Source organism: Schistocerca piceifrons, chromosome 1 (genome assembly GCF_021461385.2).
Source record: "Schistocerca piceifrons isolate TAMUIC-IGC-003096 chromosome 1, iqSchPice1.1, whole genome shotgun sequence".
Taxonomy (NCBI): domain Eukaryota; kingdom Metazoa; phylum Arthropoda; class Insecta; order Orthoptera; family Acrididae; genus Schistocerca; species Schistocerca piceifrons.
The window spans coordinates 1095627653-1095646294 of record NC_060138.1 but is presented as its reverse complement, the minus strand read 5'-3'; positions in this window follow the sequence as shown (position 1 = coordinate 1095646294).

The window sequence follows — 18642 nt, the reverse complement described above, 5'->3', positions numbered from 1 at the left end:
TATTGCATCTTCGTTTTGTTCAGTATTTCCATCCAAGTGAGGCATGGCTCGTAAAAGTGATATATGGAGATTCTCAAAAAAAGGGGTGGGGCAAAACTTCTTGGAAACGAAATTTCGGAGATAATACCGCATCGTAAGTTGTTGGCACCGCACACAACCAAGAAAATGGGAAGACACATTTTCCCTGTGATATTAACATTGATGAGCGGAAATATCCCTCTAATTGTCAATTTATGTGGCTGTCCATTGCATAGCGACCCCTTTAGAAAGATGAGAAGATCTCAGATATGATTTCCTGATATTCTACATTTTGTAGGACAGTAATTCTTACAGCCGAGAGGCTATTTCTAAAAGCTGGCAGCCCCCTACTGAAAAAAAAACAGACTATGCAACAAGCTCTTCTCAAACCTCTCTTTTTTTAATGCAGTGTCTTAAAGTTATTGAAAGTGAGCGTGTCTCACCACTTGTGGCGTATACAAAGCTACATACGCAAAAATCGAGAGACTGATGACCCTGTAGTTTGGTCGCTTTCCCTTCACACCAACCAACTAACCATAAAAATTCTACAACAGAGAAAAGCAAACTCGACGTAGTCTTTTTTTTTCAATTTTAGAAGTGAGTGCTATGCAATTTTTTGACGCACCTTCAACTTTTTTTGAGATGGAGTCTTTTAGTGTATTGATAAAGATTTTCCACTGTTTATATCGAGATAATGATAACGATGTTTCTTTGGACCAACGTTTAACTAAGACATTAAGTAGAACCTAAAAAATTATTTAAGTTGCTGGTTTCTAAACATTCTTTTTGGCTTAAGAGAACTATTTTCACATCGACATCTTTAATAGTATAGGTTTATTGTAAGAGATTCATAAAATTTCTTTAATTTGAAGGCTATCAAACTATTGATTTGCTTTTATAAAAATTAAACATGTGTCTTGACAAAACTTGGATACATATTAAACAGTAAACTGTCACTTCACATAACGAATATAAATAAAGATCAATCCTTTCATGTATCGAAAATATCAATTTTTTACAGCCGAAATGTCGTCAGTATCGGTACTACTCAGACCAAGTCTTCAAATGGTTCAAATGGCTCTGAGCACCATGGGACTTAACTTCTGAGGTCATCAGTCCCTTAGAACTTAGAACTACTTAAACCTAACTAACCTAAAGACATCACGCACATCCATGCCCAAGGCAGGGTTCGAACCTGCGACCCTAGCGGTGGCGCGGTTCCAGACTGTAGCGCCTAGAACCGCTCGGCCACCCCGGCCGGCGCCAAGTCTTCCTACGCTACACTACATGGTGTCTGTAGCGTGGTATCTATTGTAATAGTGAGAAGCAAATAAAAATGGGTCATAGTGCAGAGACATAGTTATCAGTACTAGTGATATTAAAAAAACACGTTAAATCACTGAACCCCAAAAAAATTCCAGGCATGATGTAGTCCTTGTCAAGTACCGTACATAATATGTGAGTGAATTAGCCACTACTTGACCATGATATAAAGTAGATCCATTGGGCAGAGGTAGGCTTCCTGTGATTGGAAGAGATAACACGTCACACTTATCTTTAAAAATGGATGTGGAACTGATCTGTAGAGCTACTGTCCTGCACAGTAGTTGATACGTTTCTCTGTTATAAGTTATTCAATAGTGCACTCCGTTTTTCGTGTTTTATTATTTCTTTGTTTATGAGTTTTACGTACTGTAAACTATGCACTGACTCTTTCCAAGAGAAAGTAGCTCTGGCTGCCAAAGTATCACTGAACATGATTAATAAACTAGTAAGCAGGTAGCCATTCTTCCCACGCTCCACTCGTGGATCGTGTGGCAAGAAACCGCAGTATGCAATGCAATAACAAGTACTATGCCACACATTTCAATGATTCGCGGACTGTAGATGTAAGTGTGCCTGATTCCCCCTATAGTTCTTCTGTCTGTCAGTGAGATGAAGGTGCTAACATAGCTATATGACCCACAAATCATTTTTTTAAAATACGTAGTTAATTTAATACTTTTGTCTGCTTTTGTTTTAGTTGTTATATGTTGGAGGAGTGGTAAACAGGTATGTCGACACCGCCTCGATTTCTTCACATAGGCAGAGAGCACGTTAGTCGTCTGCAAATGCCTACGACGCGGCCATGATTAAATTCCAGCCACGGAACGCGGCTCGGGATGGAGCTGGAAGACCGCGTGTTCTGCGGAGAGGACCGGCGCTTTCCTGGAATCCCGTGATCACTCTCCCCTACCCCACTCCCGTACCCCTACCACTGCGACACTCCCACTGAGTGTTTGTACTGCTGTCTGTTCTTCTCACCGCTCTGCAAGCGCGACAGTCTTTTGTCACCGGCTTTTAATTTCCTGCGAACTAAGCAGCGCCTTCATTTCCACACACGCTTCTCAGTCCTACTCATTATATCACGATGTTATTTACTCTAAAATAAAATGAGCTATCCAGCATATGAGTGGGCTGATTTCATTCATCATTTTTAGTTTTTATGGCACCACCTGAATAAAATGACATAAATTTTCAGAAGATAAAATAAAAAATTTCAACACTAAAACAAAGATACACAATAGCATACAGGGTGGAGCAATTATATACTTTGACTGCAAAATGTTTCCAGCTAAGACTAAAATTGTTAGAGCCCATGTTCAGTAGACATTTTCCCCTTGTTTTGATGGAAGGAACCTGTCCCCAAAGTTTGTTTTGAAACATCCAGTAGACAGAGCGATTGCCTAAATAACCTTAAAATATTGTGCATATGTGGTGTCCCTTCTTTCAGACATGTCCGAAAAAACAGACGCCATTTTGATCCAGCGATGCCGCGCGGGATTAGCCGTGCGGTCTGAGGCGCTGCACTCATGGACTGTGCGGCTGGTCCCGGTGGAGGTTCGAGTCCTCCCTCGGGTATGGGTGTGTGTGTTTGTCCTTAGGATAATTTAGGTTAAGTAGTGTGTAAGCTTAGGGACTGATGACCTTAGCAGTTAAATCCCATAAGATTTCACACACATTTGAAAATTTGTTTGATCCAGCGATGAATTAAGACTCAAAGGAATTAGAGACATTGGCTGCGTGTGGGGATTGTTTTAAATCGATGGAGAAAATTGAAATTTGTATGGAGTACGGATTCGAATCCGTGTCTCCTGGTTACAGAGCAGAGGCGCTGACCACACTCACCACTGTGCCATTCGGATAGATTGGTCATCGCAACTGCACCGATTACCCTAGCACCCCCCCCCCCCCCCCCCGCCCCCCACCAAATTACGACACGTTACTAATGTAGTGCCCTTTGCCCATTATCCTCTTTATTCACGACAGGTCCGAAAGAACACACACTGCATATATACAATTCAGGAGAGTACAGCCAATGATATACTCAGTACAGATGCACACCAGGCTCGAATTGTTGTGGGAACCAGCGAAATGCCGCAAGTAACGAGGATAATGGGCAAGAGGCACTGCTTTAGTAGTGTGTGGATAAGTTGAGAATTTGGGTCTGATGGCAGGTGTGCTAGTGTAGTCCGTGCGGTTGTGATGACCACTGTGTCCAGATGGTGCAGTTGTCAGCGCATCTGCATAGTAAGCCAGAAACCCAGGTTCGAGTCCCATTCCAGCACAAATTTTCAGCCGCGCGGAGTAACCGTGCAGTCTCGGACGCCTTGCCACTGTTCACGCGGCTCCCCCTGTCGGAGATTCGATTCCTCCCTCGGGCATGGGTGTGTGTGTTGTCCTTATCGTAAGTGAAGTTAAGTTAGATTCACTAGCGTGTAAGCCTAACTTTTGGCGCATTATTGGAAGGGCCCTCCAACCAGCTTGGGATTTTAAAAATCAAGCGCGCCTATTGGACAGAAATATGCACGATATCCCTCAGGAGAACATCCAATGCCAAGCCGAATAATTGCTTGCTTGAGGACCAGAGGTGGACCAACTCGTTATTGTCTCGTTCAGTTTGTGATGGTCTTCCTCTTGAATAAATCATTTGTTTGTCTGTACATGGAGAGAAGGAAACATTGTAGGTGAATATGGATTGGGGGACAGAAATGAAAGAGGAAGCCGCCTTGTAGAATTTTGCACAGAGCACAACATAATCATAACTAACACTTGGTTTAAGAATCATGAAAGAAGGTTGTATACATGGAAGAACCCTGGAGATACTAAAAGGTATCAGATAGATTATATAATGGTAAGACAGAGATTTAGGAACCAGGTTTTAAATTGTAAGACATTTCCAGGGGCAGATGTGGACTCTGACCACAATCTATTGGTTATGACCTGTAGATTAAAACTGAAGAAACTGCAAAAAGGTGGGAATTTAAGGAGATGGGACCTGGATAAACTAAAAGAACCAGAGGTTGTACAGAGATTCAGGGAGAGCATAAGGGAGCAATTGACAGGAATGGGGGAAATAAATACAGTAGAAGAAGAATGGGTAGCTTTGAGGGATGAAGTAGTGAAGGCAGCAGAGGATCAAGTAGGTAAAAAGACGAGGGCTAGTAGAAATCCTTGGGTAACAGAAGAAATACTGAATTTAATTGATGAAAGGAGAAAATATAAAAATGCAGTAAGTGAAACAGGCAAAAAGGAATACAAACGTCTCAAAAATGAGATCGACAGGAAGTGCAAAATGGCTAAGCAGGGATGGCTAGAGGACAAATGTAAGGATGTAGAGGCCTATCTCACTAGGGGTAAGATAGATACCGCCTACAGGAAAATTAAAGAGGCCTTTGGAGATAAGAGAACCACTTGTATGAATATCAAGAGCTCAGATGGAAACCCAGTTCTAAGCAAAGAAGGGAAAGCAGAAAGGTGGAAGGAGTATATAGAGGGTCTATACAAGGGCGATGTACTTGAGGACAATATTATGGAAATGGAAGAGGATGTAGATGAAGATGAAATGGGAGATATGATACTGCGTGAAGAGTTTGACAGAGCACTGAAAGACCTGAGTCGAAACAAGGCCCCCGGAGTAGACAATATTCCATTGGAACTACTGACGGCCTTGGGAGAGCCAGTCCTGACAAAACTCTACCATCTGGTGAGCAAGACGTATGAAACAGGCGAAATACCCTCAGACTTCAAGAAGAATATAATAATTCCAATCCCAAAGAAAGCAGGTGTTGACAGATGTGAAAATTACCGAACTATCAGCTTAATAAGTCACAGCTGCAAAATACTAACACGAATTCTTTACAGACGAATGGAAAAACTAGTAGAAGCCAACCTCGGGGAAGATCAGTTTGGATTCCGTAGAAACACTGGAACACGTGAGGCAATACTGACCTTACGACTTATCTTAGAAGAAAGATTAAGGAAAGGCAAACCTACGTTTCTAGCATTTGTAGACTTAGAGAAAGCTTTTGACAATGTTGACTGGAATACTCTCTTTCAAATTCTAAAGGTGGCAGGGGTAAAATACAGGGAGCGAAAGACTATTTACAATTTGTACGGAAACCAGATGGCAGTTATAAGAGTCGAGGGACACGAAAGGGAAGCAGTGGTTGGGAAGGGAGTAAGACAGGGTTGTAGCCTCTCCCCGATGTTGTTCAATCTGTATATTGAGCAAGCAGTAAAGGAAACAAAAGAAAAATTCGGAGTAGGTATTAGAATTCATGGAGAAGAAATAAAAACTTTGAGGTTCGCCGATGACATTGTAATTCTGTCAGAGACAGCAAAGGACTTGGAAGAGCAGTTGAATGGAATGGACAGTGTCTTGAAAGGAGGATATAAGATGAACATCAACAAAAGCAAAACAAGGATAATGGAATGTAGTCTAATTAAGTCGGGTGATGCTGAGGGAATTAGATTAGGAAATGAGGCACTTAAAGTAGTAAAGGAGTTTTGCTATTTGGGGAGCAAAATAACTGATGATGGTCGAAGTAGAGAGGATATAAAATGTAGGCTGGCAATGGCAAGGAAAGCGTTTCTGAAGAAGAGAAATTTGTTAACATCGAGTATAGATTTAAGTGTCAGGAAGTCATTTCTGAAAGTATTCGTATGGAGTGTAGCCATGTATGGAAGTGAAACATGGACGATAAATAGTTTGGACAAGAAGAGAATAGAAGCTTTTGAAATGTGGTGCTACAGAAGAATGCTGAAGATTAGATGGGTAGATCACATAACTAATGAGGAAGTATTGAATAGAATTGGGGAGAAGAGAAGTTTGTGGCACAACTTGACCAGAAGAAGGGATCGGTTGGTAGGACATGTTCTGAGGCATCAAGGGATCACCAATTTAGTATTGGAGGGCAGCGTGGAGGGTAAAAATCGTAGAGGGAGACCAAGAGATGAATACACTAAGCAGATTCAGAAGGATGTAGGTTGCAGTAGGTACTGGGAGATGAAAAAGCTTGCACAGGATAGAGTAGCATGGAGAGCTGCATCAAACCAGTCTCAGGACTGAAGACCACAACAACAACAACAACATGTACATCGCATCTATCGAATTCCGTTACATGTGGATAATTATCAGATGATACACGTTCCTGAATGATACTGGTAGTCTCTTCTATTTGAAAGTTTGTGAAGAGAGACTTCGTTGATCCCGGGTTCGATTCCCGGCGGGGTCAGGGATTTTCTCTGCCTCGTGATGGCTGGGTGTTGTGTGCTGTCCTTAGGTTAGTTAGGTTTAAGTAGTTCTAAGTTCTAGGGGACTTATGACCACAGCAGATGAGTCCCATAGTGCTCAGAGTCATTTGAACCATTTTTTGAACTAGACTTCGTTGAAGCTGGCCAGTATGATGTACTTGCTGCTTCGATGTTAAGTCGAACGAAGTAAGTCGAATGCTTGATTTAAGATTCTATGTGTCCCACAGAGGGGCGTAGTTTTATAGCGAGATACTTCGCCAGATTGTAGGCAGGTGAGCGGTCCCATTGACGATATGCCTCAGGGAACAGCTTTCCTTACGGATCTTATGTACTGCATAAATACTTCATGTTACAAGGACTTTGGTGATGAGTCCGCTGGTTGTACCATGATCATTTCTGGAGTCTCGGATTAAGGCTCACGTCTCCTTAATAACCCACGCACTCTTGTAGACTGCTTGTAGATAGGATTACTCAACAAATCGGCTATTTTTAGTTCAGAATGCATAGTATCAATTATAAACGTGGAGTTGCCTAGTAAACCACATTATCATCAATCCTCTAGATTTCTTCTTGGGCACCCTTTTATCCTTAGAAAAAATATTTGAGCCGTTCCGCTCTATGTAGGATTCTGACTGTTTCTTGTCTTGTCTTTGCCGCTTCAACCCGTATAAACTACCTTAGTGACGTTTTGGCAGACCGAATAAGTTCTCCCATGGGAATCCTTGGAAGCAATTTTCTTTTTATTTTAAACCACGATCCACTTAATGCCCGAAGGCTATTAGCTAGTGGTATAAGTCGGGCGTCCGGTGATGGCACAGGAATCGGCACCAAGACGTTCCACGTGCTGGACAAGAAACTAACCCTCGTAAGCGTCACTGCGAAGTTTTGCCCTTTGGAAGGTACTGTTGCCGTTGCCTCGCTGGTGGTCTGTGACGAAAGTTTACGATATTCCAAGATGCTTCCAGTCGTTTGCGTGTTGTAAGTAGGCTGTTTATGTTTTCTTTATGTAAGTAGGCTGTTTAGGTTCTTATATTGGTAACGCTGCCGCCACGTAGCGCTCTCTGTATGAAAATGAAATCACTGGCTGTGCTGTGTGCAGTCTGTGGCTAGTTTGCATTGTTGTCTGCCATTGTAGAGGGGCAGCTGGATGTTAACAGCGCGTAGCGTTGCGCAGTTGGAGGTGAGCCGCCAGCAGTGGTGGATGTGGGGAGAGAGATGGCGGAGATTTGTAATTTGTCATGAACTGCTATATTTATATATGATGATATCAAGGTAAATACATTGTTTGTTCTCTACTAATATCTTTCATTTGCTAACTATCCCTATCAGTAGTTAGTGCCTTCCATAGTTTGAATCTTTTATTTAGCTGGCAGTAGTGGCGCTCGCTGTATTGCAGTAGCTTGAGCAGCGAAGATTTTTGTGAGGTAAGTGATTTGTGAAAGGTATAGTTTAATGTTAGTCAGGGCCATTCTTTTGTAGGGATTTTTGAAAGTCAGATTGCATTGCGCCAACAAAATATTGTGTGTCAGGTTAAGCACAGCCATATATAAATTATTCAAAGGGGACGTTTCATATGTCGACCCTTAGCCTAGGATACCTCACTGGAATCTTCTGATTTTTTCTTGTAGTTTGTGTATTTAGTGTAGCTTTTGTTTATTGCTAGCGCGTAATTGTAGAGAGAATCTCCTTTGTAGTTGCAGTCTTTCATTGTTGTACTGTAAAACAGTTGTGGCATGCATGTAGATTTGCACCAAGTATTTCGCAGCTGCAATTAACTAGATATTATTTTCAGTGCTATATTAATGTGTTCTCTTATTTTTGCTATTCAAATTGTGATTTTCTGTGTTATCGTGTGAAATATTGTGACAATAATGGCGTGTGAAAAACGTAACACTAGGCTCCAAACTAAATTGAGAAATAATAGTGACGACGAGCGTAGCTTATCAGCGCCGCCGAGTAATGAATTTACTAATGTTCAAAGTAGTAATTTGGTAACTGTGCGCAGGGAAATGGAGCGGGCGTCAAATAATGGTGTAGACAGTGAAACAGGTAGTGAACAGGGAAGCATTATCGATCGATCGGTCGGCAACAGCTCGCCTCAGGAATCCGAAATGACAGAACACAATATCGCAAATACTGTAGATTCAGGTTTTGGGTCATCACCGTTTTTTCAAATAAGTCAAGACACATTTTCTGCTTGTCAAAATGTGAATGTTGCCGTTGCAAATGCACTGCCGAATAGCGTAGAGAAACAGATTCCAGACACTAATACATTATTATTGCAATTAATGCAACAAATGGAACAAAATCAGAGACAAATGGGACAAAATCTTAAAAAGTTAGACACAGTGGAACAAAATCTTAAAAAGTTAGACACAATGGAACAACACCAGAGACAAACACAGCAACAGTTAGACGCAATGGAACAAAATCTTCACACCACGCTTGAACAAACACGTGAAGATTTAACTACTGAGTTACATAACATTGAATCGAAATGTCAAAAAGTCTGTAATGACGTAAAAACACAAATTTGTGAGCATTTTCAACCTATTTTTTCGCGGCATGAAAATGCATTACAGAATCACGAAGCAGCCATAAAAGAACTGCAAACCATTGTTCATGAAAATCATGAGACCTTGTGGGCTAAAATTGACTCAGTTGCATCTACCGATTCGGTTACGCAACTTGCAATAACTCAGGAAAACTTAAAGGACACAGTAGATTCGATTTCAACACAAATGGACACTCTGAAACTTGGTTCAGAAAAACACACTGAGGAAATGTGTTCACTATCGGAGAAAGTAGCCGAACTTTCGGATCAGGTCACTAACTTATCTACAAAGGTAGATGATGATCTGAATGACACAAGACCTGTAGCCTTCACTGACACTGAAGAGTGCGAACAAATTAGGAAATTCAAACAAAATCAGAATCAGATTAATACGCAACACCAAAGAGAAATCCGGGAAGTACAAGATCAGCTGACACAGTTAATACAAGAATTACGTATTTCAGAGGACACTCGCGCTCCAATACGGGAAGAGGGACATAGAAATACGGAACAGCCACAAAATAATAACACAGCGCATTTCGGAAGTTATGAAAGAAATTGGCAATGTGCACCGAATTTTGAGATGGAACGGCCGACACGACCTAACAATGACCGATATGCGACACGCCGACATGACGATTTTGACTATAAGCTGTTCATTACTACACGTAAATTCAAAACATTTAAGAATTCTGGCAACGACATTCATCCACAAGCATGGCTCCATCAATTCTCTCATTGTTTTCCTCCCAACTGGTCGTTGGAACACAGATTAGAATTTATGTGTGGCTACTTAGAGAATGAACCAGCTGTAAGAATGCGATCGGTCATTCACGATTGCCACAGTGAAGGAGAATTTTACCATGCCTTCCTCTCAGCGTATTGGTCTCAAGCCACACAAGACCGCGTAAAACATGGTATCATAATGATGAAACATTTCGAACAATCTGAATTCTCCAGTCTTGTGAAATATTTTGAAGACATGTTGCACAAGAATCAGTACGTGTCAAACCCATACAGCCCCTCAGAACTCATCCGCATTTGCTTAATCAAATTACCTGAACATTTACGGCATATTATTTTAGCAGGACGTTGCAAAGACGACATTGAAGCTTTTCAGGGACTGTTACAAGAACTAGAAATTGACACTGATAATCGCGGAACGCGAAAACAAGGACACAACAATTACAGGTCACATCCGTCACAATTCCGTGACGACAGAAACAATAACCGGACACGACTGGTCTATTCTTACAACGCAAATCGTGACCAAAATAGACACCACCCGTACGACAATCGTTGGCAGAGTAGTAATAATTACAGGGAAAGATCACCTCTCCGCGGTAGTGACTATCACAGAGACAATCAGAGAAACAGACAATATGGGAACCAAAATAATTATTATCAAGGGAGACAGAATAACTTTAGACGCAACGGTCCAGCACGCAGTTACGACTCAGGGAGAAATTCTCCACCACGTGACAGACAAGAAAGAAACTATGTAAACTACCGACAAAACGACAGACGTGAATTTCATCAGAACTGGCGGGTTTCTAACAGAGCTGGGCCATCTGGGCAACGTGAATTTGTAGAAATTAGGTCTCCAAATCCCAATAACGACGCGCGCCAACAAAGAGACAATAGGCAATGACTCACTCCGCTGGCAGCCACAATATGTACCTATGAAACTGACGACGCAGCTGCCGTAGCTAGTAATTACGTAAAAATGGAAGACATTAGGGACATCTTACTCCAGGAACACGACGTAAAACATAACAACATTGCATATCCTGTGATTCACATTACTGTAAATGACGTAAAATTTACGGCAGTACTTGACTCTGGCAGTCCCATTTCAGTAATTAGTGAAACAGCCTTTAGCAAATGCAACAAATCGAACGATTGCCCCACACTTCCGTTACGTAAGATTAAATTACAAGGTGCAATCTTTGGAAAAAGTGTAGATGTACGCCAACAAACCAATTTAGAATTCTTTTGCCAAAGCCACAGCTTCTCTATGAACTTTTTTATTGTTCCATTATTGTCGACGGAAATTATACTGGGAGTAGACTTTTTGAATGAATACAAAGCAGTCTTAAGCTTTCACGATGCTGAAATAAGTTTAGAGAAAGAAGGTAAGTCAATAGCTTTGAAATTTGAAGACTGGCTCTCAAACCATGATGAGGAAATTAATCGGCTTTACCTTCTGTTAGACAACAGTTCGGACTTTTCTACGGAACTAGACACTAACAATCACTCTGCAAGTACTGACAGGGATGACACGACGGCATATTTGAAATTAATGAGTTAATTCAGAATAAAATTCAAACAATTGAGAATTGTAATGACACTGATAGGCAGGACCTTTTTGAGATTTTACAAGCACATTCCACAGTTTTTACTCACAAAACAGGAACAATCAAGGGATTTCAATACCAATTTCGTGTTCGTGAGCATACTAAATTTTGTGTTAGACCATACGTAATTCCAGCACATTATAGGGACCGTGTTAGAACAGAAATACAATCTATGCTTGACGAGGGCATTATTGAGCCTGCAGTAAGTTCATACAACAATCCGTTACATGTTGTTGAGAAGAAAAATGGATCGATTAGGCTTGTTTTAGATTCGAGACAAATCAATACTATCATCATTCCTGAAACAGACAGGCCGCAAACGTTGGAAGAACTTCTTCAAAATTTTAATGGTGTAAAAGTATTGTCTTCCATTGATCTCAGATCCAGCTTTTATCAGATCGAACTTCATCCAGAATATAGAAAATACACAGCCTTCCTTTGTTTCGGCGTTTGTTATCAGTTTCGGAAACTTCGTTTTGGTTTGAACATTTCTTCGGCAGCATTCATTCGCGGGTTAAATTCCATATTACCTGAGTTCTTAAAACGTCACATCACCTTATATGTGGACGATATTCTAATAGCAGAAGCTTCATGGGAACATCATAACCGCATCCTCAACAGTTTGTTACATATTTTTGCAGAATCTGGAATTACAGTTAACTTGGAAAAGTCTGAATTCGGTAGGTCAAAGGTGAAGTTTTTGGGACATATTATTTCTTCTGAAGGCATTCAGCCGGATCCTGATAAGTTAGAAGCAGTAAGAGCCATTCCAGTTCCATCCACAAAAAGACAAGTCCGCAGTTTTCTAGGTCTCGTAAATTTTTACCGTCATTTTCTGAATATGCAAATTCTAGTTACACCAAAACTTTGTTCTCTCACTGGAAAAAATACTATTTGGAACTGGGACGAACAAGCACAGTTGGAATTCAATTCTTTGAAAGAAGCGTTACTTCACGCGCCAATCTTAGCTCATCCAGATCTGTCACAAGATTTCTGCCTTAGCACGGATTCTTCTAAAGTCGGTCTTGGTGCCCATTTATTTCAAGAAGCCATAGAAAATGGCACTACCATTCAGAAAACCATTGCTTTTGCTAGTCGAGTGCTAACAAAATCGGAAAAAAATTATTCCGTTACTGAATTAGAAGCTTTAGCTATCGTTTGGGCATTTAACAAATTCCGTTTCTTTCTTTCTGGTAAGCACGTAAAAGTATACAGTGATCATCGTGCATTACAATTTCTTATGTCTTCAAAATTAAATCATGACAGGTTAAAACGTTGGGCATTGTTTCTGCAAGAATTCCGCTTCACAATAGTCTGCATTCCCGGCAAGGAGAACATTGTTGCGGACGCACTGTCACGCGCACCGGCTGGCCTTGAGAAAAGTACCACAGAAGGCAACCTCGAGAAAAATTTCAGTATTCTTTACATTCAGAAAGTCGCCTTTGAAAACTTCATCACCACATCTTTAAAGGACATTGCTCATGAACAAGATAAAGATCCGATTTGGAAAGACATCAAGAGCAAATGGCATGAAAAGACACACACACAGATTCGGCATTATTATCTGGTTAGAAACAACATACTGTTCAAACGCTGCACTGTTGATGACAAGCTATGGGTACTTTGCATTCCTGACGATTTTATTAATAAGCTCATTTGGTACATTCATTTCAGCTACGCACATTTTGGTCCACGAAAATGTTATCATATTCTTCGAACGACTTGTTATTTTAACAATATGGAAAAGAGAATTCGAAGAGTCTTGTCTATTTGTAAACTTTGTCAAAAGGCGAAACCATCTACTGTCTCACATCGTGCTCCGTTGTTTCCTATCATTCCTTCTAAATTAAAAGAATTTGCTGCTGTTGATCTCTTGGGACCGCTTGTCAGAACATCTAATGGATTTTCGTACGTTCTAGTCGCTGTTGAACTTACTTCAAAATTTGTTTCTTTCACACCGTTACGTAAAGCCACTGGACGGTCTGTATCCAACGCCTTTGTTAAAAATTTCTTACGTGAAGTTGGCCACGTTGCTAAAGTCATTTCAGATAACGGACCGCAATTCAGATCTGCTATTTGGTCACGCATGCTTCGGAATCATAAAATCAAGCCTGTTTTTATTTCATTGTATTCACCACATTGTAACCCGTCTGAACGGATTATGAAAGAAATCAATAAGCTTTGCAGACTTTATTGTCACAGAAAGCATCAGCATTGGGACAGATATTTACACTTATTTCAAAATGTGCTGAATGAAATGCCTCATGATTCCACTGCTTTACCACCTACTCTTGTACTGAAGAATGTAGAACCTCCGAACAGAATCAGAGAGCTTGTACCTTTCCCGAATACACGTAAACTTCGACACAAAGACATAATTGATTTGACTCTTAAAAATATAATATCTGCAGCAGACAAAAGGAGAAAACTACTCGGTAAAGCAAATGCAAAGAAATTATGTATTGGTCAGAAAGTTCTCATTAAAGCTCATTCATTGTCACATAAGAAGAAACACTTGAGTCAAAAATTCTTTCTAGTTTACAATGGACCTTACAGAATCCGACGTATACCACATGATAATTGCGTTGAAGTTGAAACTCTGCGTACTAGGAAGAGTAAAGGTTTACACCACATTTCTCATGTAAAACCATTTATTGACAGATAATCTGCCTTTTAACTTTGTCTTTGCCATAAAATGTTTCACTTCACGTTACTAGTATGCTTTAGAAACTGTTACCATGCAACAATGTTTGAAGTTAAATATCCAGCCAAGAACCAAGAGAACTTATTTAAACAGAAATTACGAATGCATTGTTATTGTGAACAGGAGACACAGTGTTATTGTGTGTGTACATTCTTGCTTGTTAGTTGCTCGATTATGTAACGACTATAAGGCTCACATACTTAGAACATACTAGCACTGCTAATGAAATTTTCATGCAACATTTTGGTTTGCTTGAGAGTGGATCCTGGATTTGAGGTGCTTTCTGTGAAATGCCAGATGACACAGTGGTTAGTTTATGTGACAGCTAAACGATTTTATCATGACACTGCTAATGCGTGACAATTTACAATGTTGCTTTTGCGGTGTATCTGTTTTATATCTGCACAGTTTTTCTGAATTCTTCTATAAAGTGAGACATGTTTTAGTGGTGACTATTGTGGTATAGCTACAAGGAAACAGCCTTTTCCGTAGCACAACAATACGTTACAGCACAGTACTTTCTTCATCACGGCAATAAGCGTAATAAGTATGATATCTATACGCAAAGCATTTCACTTTGTTTATCATGAGGTAAGTACATTGACTTCTGCAGAACTTAGCTTTCGGAGGACAATAACTACGACACTTCCCAGAGATTATCTTACAGCAAGACGCACATTTAGCGCTACAGGACATGTATTTGAGTGATTAATTTTGTACTTAAAACATTTATTTTTAGAGATTTTTGAATTACAAAGAAAGTTTTTCGTGATACATTTCATTCCATTGCTGTAATCTGTAATACCTGAGGGTACAATTACAATAAACCTCAGGGGGGTGCACGCTTACTTTGTGTACCATGTGTTTGGCAAGCGCAAGGAGCCCTAGCTAATATGGTATTTGCTTACACAACTTTACACATCGGTACCATATTTCTCTTAACACATAATTACACAGCTATCTGATCATTGAACTGAGAGAGACAAACTTTTTTACTACGGCAGTGACAGATGTTTACGTGATTACACCGTTGGATAACTTCACACTTAAGAAATTGTATTTTGTCTGTACTTTGTGAACTGTTCATATTTTTTCAGAACCATTGTGATACTATGAGAGCTTTGAATGATGTATTTGGTAAGGGAGAATGATTTTAAAGTACGTTTGAGGTAGATGACGCTATTTAAATGAGCAGAGAATTTTTTTTAGATTTTGAAATTATTGCAGAAAGGTACGACTTTTTTGAGATTTGATTGAGGTGTTATGATGTTATTTTTACGACGACGATGTGTATTATGCTGTTGAGGTATGTTTATGTCAATAAGATGATGCTACCATATATGAGGAATATGATTACGTGTTTATATGTATATGAATAATGAAAGAAGTTAAGGACTCATGACTTGGGAAAAAGGATGTTGGAAACCGAGAATCGTACTTTAAGAGTTATGAAATGTGCGTGTAAATGCGTGAATGTATCACAATGCCGGCGAAAATTTTTTGGACACTGTTATATTCATAGGATTTTGTTTCTACACACTTGTGACGTAAATTTTCGACCTGTGAAATTTTCATATGAGACTGTCACTGTAGCGGAAACTGGTGTCGTAAATATTTCCGTAAGAAAGTGACCACCTGCACGTGTGTTGTCGGCACACAGCTGTGTCAGACACCTGGAGAACTAGCCATTAGGGTGTGCCTTTCCGGAAGCCTATACCCCCGCTAATGACATTCCTTTGTAGAGGGCATCGCTAATGCGACACGCTCGTTACTTGAAAACATATGATTTTTGTAATGCGTTGTGGGCACACAGCTGTGTCAAACACCTGGAGAACAAGCCATTAGGGTGTGCCTTTCATCGCTAATGCGACACCCTTGTTACTTGAAAACATATGATTACTCGCACTTTGTGCTAATTATTGAAATGCTTATGAATTGATGGGAAATATTCGTACATCTGCACACCTGATTATGACAAGTGTCTTTCTCCGAGAGTTGAGTGCTACTGACTTACGAAATGCCATATGACTATTGAATGATATTTTTATGCTTTGCTTTTCATAGTTGCTTATTTCATTAAATATCTGGTTTCCAGCTGTGTTGCAGCATTAGTTTTATAAAATAAACTTACATGCATTTGCTAATGTGAACTCTTTCTGTCAACAGATCTATTAAATAATTATTTTATGATCCACATTCTTTAAAAAAGGAGCACTTGGAAAGAAAGAACAATAAGAAGGAACTAGTAACAGTAACACATAATTTTCTTTTCAAGTACATGGTAATATTTTTTTACAATCAGTTGTTATGGTGCACCACTTTAATTACATAGACATTAAGATGTGAATAGACATTTCTCTTGTCTGCATTGTTGTTTTTACTGTAATATTTTTTCTGCTTGAGCTATGTCATGTTTAGGTATAAGTTGCTGCTGTTTGCCAGGCATAGTGTTATTGAATTTGACTTTTGCTAATTTATGCTGCTAGCTTTGCCAATTAGCATTTTTTGCATTGCTGTTTGTGTTAATTTGTTATGTGATGCTGCATTGCCGCGTCCCTTGGTATACATATCTCTGAGCTCAGTAGATTTAAGTTAGCTTAAGAGGGGGTAGACTATATAAGAAACTGACTATGGAGAATAGGTAAAGAATGCATTGCGAAGTTTTATGAAAAAGATTTGGGCCCCAATGAGTATTGTACAATCAGACATAATTATTTTGAAAGAAATATGAATAGAATACAGGAAGGAGGTATAGATAGGACTTTTTGGGAATAATGTTGAATGAAGGGAGATCTCCAAGAAGTAAAGAAAGTTTTGTTTGCAAAATACTGCAGTACAACAAACCCTGTCCTTTCCTTTTGTATTATCCCACTATATGTTTGTGTACCCTTGTGTATTTGTTTTCTTCCTGTCTCTGTGTAGTTTCATAGAATTTTTTTTTCTTTTAATATTAAGCTACATTCACTATGATGAGGAATACTGTTATCCTCGAATATAATTGGCATTAATAATATGTTATTTACCTTATAAATATGCTTACACATTATTTATTCTGTTTCGTTTTAATGCTCATGTGTGAAATTAATGTTTCGAAAACTATTCTCATTATTTTATATATTCACTTATGTCATAATTCCTGTAACACTGATGTATATGTTTATTTCTATTCTGTTGTAAAGCCTGTACTACAAATGTTATCTGTATTGTTATGTTCTTTAATGATGTATTTTGTATCTTTGTAATTGTATTCTTATGTAACATGATTGTAATTGACGCCAGTTAATCAAATTAAGTAACTTGTAAGCATTCATTTCACTGCACACATTTCTGTTGGTCATAGTATATGGACAATATGTGAGAAGTCGGGACTGTTAGTGTTTGCACGTGTGTTAATAATTCAGCAAGGGACTGGATAACAGCATTGCTGGTTCTAAGGACAATTTCAAAAACTTTGTGAGTGCACAAGTGGTGGTTTATGGACTTGCTATATTCTCCGCAAGACTCTTCGATGGTGAATGTGCACCTGCACAATCGCAACAGATGGCTGCTGGCCATCTCTACAAGGACTACAGTGGGTCTGCATCTTTGATGGCCCACCATTACCATCATCTCTACAAGGGCGACAGTGGGTCTGCATCTTTGATGGCCCACCATTACCATTATCTCTACAATGACTACAGTGGGTCTGCTCTGTGATGACCTAACTACCAATATTCTTCAAAATGTCGACTGACTCTGCTGTGGGTTTACTCTGTTGTGGCCCATTACCTGTCTGCATGTCGAGTCAGCACTGTCTTTCCGTTGGAAGAACAACACTACTTCTTCAAGACTGCATGGAAATCCACTACTTCTGTGTGCATTTTCTTTTACTGCTCAGACTTTGAGAAAAACTCTGCATTTTTACTGTGATGAACAATCTGGACTGTCTTTATGGACTGTGAGAAAATTTGAGCTTTTGACCAACATTGTATCAATAAGTGTGTGCATTTGATATCTTTGTTATTGTAATTATGAAAAATTTCTTCAAATCTGTATTGGCCACTGCCCAATCCAATTTGTAAAAAATTTTTTGTGGGGAGCATGGGGGCTATGTAAGTAGGCTGTTTATGTTTTCTTTATGTAAGTAGGCTGTTTAGGTTCTTATATTGGTAACGCTGCCGCCACGTAGCGCTCTCTGTATGAAAATGAAATCACTGGCTGTGCTGTGTGCAGTCTGTGGCTAGTTTGCATTGTTGTCTGCCATTGTAGAGGGGCAGCTGGATGTTAACAGCGCGTAGCGTTGCGCAGTTGGAGGTGAGCCGCCAGCAGTGGTGGATGTGGGGAGAGAGATGGCGGAGATTTGTAATTTGTCATGAACTGCTATATTTATATATGATGATATCAAGGTAAATACATTGTTTGTTCTCTACTAATATCTTTCATTTGCTAACTAT